The 5,872-nt window shown below is 44.1% G+C and overlaps 1 protein-coding gene across 1 annotated transcript in view; it reads left to right on the top strand.

The window, feature by feature from the left end:
• The window catches only part of LOC138023618 (uncharacterized), a 69,662-nt gene that overhangs the window by 34,992 nt on the left and 28,798 nt on the right, over positions 1–5,872 (top strand). The gene's annotated exons all lie outside the window — the stretch shown is intronic.

Here is a 5,872-nt window from a genome sequence, read left to right as displayed (position 1 = left end):
CTTCATGATGCGAGCAAGGGGCGAATCTCCTCTCTGAGTCTTCTCATCTACGACCCGAACTAAATCTCCAACTCTGGCATTGCGTGTGCTCTAATTCCACTTCTTTCGAGAAATAAGTGTGGGTAGGTATTCGCGTAACCACCTGGCCAGACTTGATTTATGAGGACTTGCCACTTGTCTCCACCGCTACTTACTGGAAATTTCTTTGTCGGCAAAAACCACCACGGGGTAAAACAGGATTCGCACGAGATATAAGGAAGGGGTTCGGTGTGATGTCTTCCAAATCACTGCTGCAGGAAGTAACCTCGGAAAGGGGACTGCTATTAACAAGCGCCTACTGTTTCTGCAAATGCTGTTTCCAAGACTTCATCTCTTAACCACTTGACCATGAAATACAACTTTGACAGTTTTCTTTCATGATTTAACTAATCGCTCCCATATACACCAAAGTGAGGCCGAATCTAGGGGGTTAATGTGCCATTGAATCTGCCTCTGAGACAGGAAGTATTCAATTTGGGACTGATTCCATTCCTGAAAACTTTGCTTGATCTCGCGGTCAGCTCCTACACAATTGGTACTGTAAATCGGCATATATGTCCGCCGGTGGGCCTCGCCTAGCCACAAATCTTTAAGAGCATTAATAAATGAGTCAGTCTCTAATGACCGTGCCACCTCAAGGTGTACCCCTCTTGATACCAAACAGGTGTGAAAACACACTTATAACGCTTCTCGTGCTTGCGGGAATGAAAGACCAACTTTTGTGACTTGCAAACGGTCTTTTGGTAGGCTTGCCATTAAAGGGGGTTGCGGCTTGATTTGTCTTCACTGGCACAGTGAACAATTGTGGAGGACTCTCCTCACAGTGGATGTGAAAGAGGGATCCAGCTACATCAACCTCAGTTCGTTTTGAACATGTCCTGTACCCTCCTTTTTAAGCTTCTTATGGCAATCCAAAATAAGAAGACGGCTTAGGTGATGGTCTTGAGGGACTAGATGTTTGACATCGTACGCAATGGCCGCATCAGAAGTTCTCCACGCCAACTCGGAGAATTTGATTCTCATCCAAAAAAGGGGTTAAGGTTATCAAGCGACGTTTGCTCCAATTGGTCTCCAATTCCAATGTTGGCGATTCCGGTTAAAACGCTTGTCTTCTTTGCCGGCAGACTTGATCCACATTAGCTTTGCTTCTCGATTTCTCAACTTCCAGTGCCGACCGGTTTCGCCATGGCCCTTTGGTTTGCTTCTGCAATTCTGAATGAATCTTCGGACATAAGCGGTGATTCACCAAATTTAATGAATGAAGAGTATCTTGAAAAGGCTTAATCTCGAAGCGACTTCAAATAGCTGGACAACTTCGCTGGGTGGATGGCAACTAGATCAAGGGTAGGTTTTGTCTGTGGAACATCCTCTGGCCATTTGTCTTCTGGCAGTACAAGGACTACTGGCCCATTCAACCAGCGGCTTTCAGAAGTGATTGCATACGCTCTTAGGCCACGACTGCCATCATCTGCCTGGCGTTAAGTTTGCCGGGGCAGTGGCGCCCATTGATTGGCGTTCTGATGTGTCTAGGATTTCAGAAAGTCTGTTGGCAATGAAAGCGGGATGACGTTTTGACGGTCCACGAATTTGCCCGAGTACAGCGATGCTATCACTCCAAACGTAGACAGGGGAAATATCAAAATCGTGTTCCTTCTTGATCATGTTGCCCAATCGTAAACTAAGTACTGCTGCCTGAAGTTCCAGTTTTGGAATGCTCAACGGCCTAACAGGTGCGGACGCGAGTTCTTCGCTGCATGCTACAAATGCGCACTGTACCCGACCACCAGGATACACAAACCGAAAGTAGGCAACGGCACAAAATGGTGTTTCGCCATCGCCAAAAACGTGTAGCTGAATTGACATAGGATAGGGTGCCACTCTGCGATAAAACCTTGGTACGGAATGCTCGGCCAACTTCTCGAGTTGCTTCTGCCAGGCCATTGTTGTAGGAATTCTTCTGGAATTCTCTCATCCCAGCCTTGACAAAGTTCCACAGAGAGTAAAGAAATATTTTTGCCCTGACAAGATATGGAGCTACAAAACCAATAGGGTCGAAGATAGACGCAGTGAGACTAACAACTCTCCTCTGGGTGTCTGCTAGTGCCTTTGGCTTATCCGGAAAATGAAAGTGTCATTTTGGAATCCCAGGTGACTCCCAGAGCTCTGCCAGTAGGCAAGGCATCTCCATCTCCAATACTTCCCACGGACTGCGCTCGTTCTTCCTCGGGGACTGCATTGAGAAAATCTTTGTCAAGTCGATATCCACTTAGTTAAATTGAATCCACCAAGTGAGAGCAACTTCACCAACCCAGCTTGTGGATTACATGCCTCTCAACAAGGACGGTACAGACTTCCACAGATCATCCATGTAAAAGTTCCTTACTACAGCTTCAGCTTCCAAGGGGAAGGAGTCTTCATTGTTTTGGGCTGTCTTCCTAAGTGCGAAATTGGCACATGTAGATGAACGTTTGTCACCAAAGATGGGTCTAACGTATGTAGACCTCCACTTTATCTGTTGGATTGTTTCTCCACAGGTAACGTAAGACAGGTTGGTCCTCTTCAGGGACTGCGACCTGGCCAAAACATGACTCGATATCAGCCAGACACCGCTATCAACTCTTGACCGAAAACGAATTAGTATGACAACCAATGAATTCAACAGGTCTGGTCCAGACAATAAGCAATCATTTAAAGAAGTTCCTTGGATACCGGGCTGCTGCACCTCCAACTCGCCGAATCTTTCCGAGTTTATGAGGTTGTATCACAGCATGGTGTGGGAGGTACGATTCAGGTGCGACAGGTTGTGTCAGTTGTCGGTCCTCCAACTTCTTGATGAAACCTTTGTGCAGGTCGTTTTCTATGGTTTCTGTGTACGTGGCTTTCAGTTGTGGATCCCTTTCAAGGCGTTTCTCCAACAATTCTAAGCGCTTTCTGGCGAAGGCTCTGTTGGGTTGGCAAAGACTTAGCTGCATCCTTCCAAATGAGGCAACTTCGTACCTGCCATCGACCTTGCGGGTAGTCCTACACAGACTCCAAAACCATTTCATCCTCTCTAGAGCGTTGTTCTTGCTGTCATACTTGCAACCAAATGATTCAGTTTTCCACCAAGTTTTCCTAAGCTCGTGCAGTTCCTCTTCAGGTGAATAAAGAATAACCTGTTTAACAGTCAGTGGTTTTGAGTTCGAAGCTATGTTCGGTCTGCTTAGCATAATCTACAATCCTGGTCAAAAATTGTCGGGAAGGTTGCGCGCATGACTTCACTTCACACCTAATTCGATTATTCTAACTATTGGCAGAACTATTTGGGAAAGAGCATGCTCTTGTGCCCCCCCCCCCCCCTCAAAATCCAACATTGATATGGAAGGGAGGGGGGCTATCTCAAAAGTGACGCTACCTTCCCAACACTTTTGTCCAGTATTGTAGGTAAGACGGAGTGTCTCCATTTGTTTGATGGCACTAATAAGTTTCAGTCCAATACTAGAAAAATGATCATTAAAAGCAGACGTTGGCAAGTTTAAAAAATAAGCGACAACCCGAGAAACGAAGAGTCTCAACAAAACTATTGGATAGAAAACATTTGGATAAAAAATGTAAGCATTTTTGAGTCCAAACCAATTTCACATGCAAAGCGAGTTCACGGCGTGTCGAAACAACAAAACAAAGGAAGGAATCACAGAAGAGATGCGACTGGAATTTTCGTCGACTTTTCTCGGAAAAATCTGAGGAATAAGACAAGTAACAAACATATCTCGTAGTAAGATACACAAATTGCACATGCAATTTGAGATAAGCTTAAATGTTCGTATAAATGGCAAAAAAAAAAGGAGTACGAGCCTGATGAAAGTAAGTCAACAATCACTCATTTTCCACATAATCATAACCATGACAATTTTCTCAAATTTAATTGGTGCATTAACTGCTTTACTTTTCACTAATTATTATTGTGAAGGGTTTTAATTGGACAGTGAAACCGGACAGTTGGCTGTAATCGGACACCTGTAATCGGACAGTTACATAAGCCGATCATATTAAGTGCACTCAGCTTAATCCACCAATCACAGAATTTATCACAATAACCATAGCAACAACCACATACCCTACCAAATTGGGGATTTTCCAAAATCCCACTAGACATCCCAGACATCCCATTTGACAGTGAAAAAGGAATGCATTTTTTTCCCAGAAATGGTAATGGTTATGATTAATTGATAAGAGGACTTCGTGTTGTCTAATTCGGTCTGAAATCATACTCGTGATTAAACAAATCGGACTCCCGTACGTGGTCGTCCGATTTTGTTGATCACTCGTTTGATTACAGGCGGAAGTGGACTCATCTCAGTCCTATCACCATTATAAAACGTTGCTTTGCTTACGCACATACAAATCCTAATGTGACTTGATAGTCGAAAGTCTTTTTTGTCTCTTCCCATGTTCACCGAGGAACTGGTTCTTCAAATAAAGATTCTTTGCGGCAAAACATCCTTCGTTACGCAGCAACTTCCGAAAACAGCGCCATTACAACCTTGCCAAACACACGATCGAGATTTCCTCTTATATCTCGCAGACCCGTACACCGTAATCCGTAATTTAGCAAGACAGCCGGTCCATTTCGCTTCAGTGCTCGTAACACCCAAATGCTGATTCCTTACCGGTTCAAACAAAAAACCCAAGAAGTAATGAAGTTAGACTGCGACTGTTGTTTGCAGCCTCCGGACGAAGATCTCAGCCTTTTTCAAACTAACTCAAATCGTTTAGCTAAACTTGCTTTGATTGACCATAAAACCCGATAACAGACAATGTGATTTCCCGCTAGAAAAACGCAGCTTGCCAAATGCAACGCTGAGCTCCGCTGTTAAGGGGGTATTCACGCAATGCATGCAGATTTAAAGTGACATCCTCTTTTTTGAAGGAGTGATCCTCTCCTCCCATGCAATTAGATCCCAGTTTTTCTTGGCTGTAAGTCTCTGCCCTTAATACTGACGGGCATCTTTCTTGTTGTGCTACTCATAAATTGATGAAAGTTAAACAGTCGGTTTGTGTGAAATACATTGTCTTCATCACTGACAATTATATTGATAAAGACGAGCGCCGTAGCCTCTGCGCAAACCTGGCTTTCTCACCCACCCACCCACCCACCCACCTACCCCCTGCACCGCAACTCTGCCCCTTTCCGGAAAAAGGTGGTCGGCTTGGCGTGAAATCCCAAAAATCTTTCACTTTGTGAGACCACGTACATAAAAACAGCCATAAGTCGTGGGGACTTTGCCGAGCGTTGAAAGCACAGACACAAAAAATAAAATTCTGTAGAACTTTGCACTAGTTTCTTCCGGGCGTTACCCCGGCGTAATGCAATTGCCTTAATTTGTTAATACAACAAATTAACTCGTCCTACTATCTTATCTCATTTCTTTTCGTAGATGAACTCTTCGGCATCGCTGGAAACTGTAGAGAAACCTGAAAACGAATTTTTGTCTGTCTTACGAAATCTACTAAAGCTGACAGTTCCCAATGAGGACTTTGCAATTATGGCTGGCGATCTTGGTACAAGCACGGAAATACTGCAACTGATGGTTAGATACATTAAGGAGAAAAAGGACGATCAAGCGCACAGTGAAAATGAAATTAAGGTTGGGACACCTCTTCATTTTGATAGATTAAAATAATGATAAGCCACTACGTAGGTCGTTGTACGACACACACACGCGTCGGGTTAAAAGCAAGCGCATGTTAAAAATACAAAGGTTTGCCGCTAATTTTGATAAACGCTGTTGAAAATCATGCCTTTGATTTTGTCCTGACGCGCGTATATGGCGTATAAATGGTTTGAGGCGAG

Source organism: Montipora capricornis, chromosome 2, assembly GCF_036669925.1.
Source record: "Montipora capricornis isolate CH-2021 chromosome 2, ASM3666992v2, whole genome shotgun sequence".
Lineage (NCBI taxonomy): Eukaryota > Metazoa > Cnidaria > Anthozoa > Scleractinia > Acroporidae > Montipora > Montipora capricornis.
The sequence above is the reverse complement of the archived record's forward strand: the minus strand, read 5'-3'. Positions and strand labels throughout refer to the sequence as shown.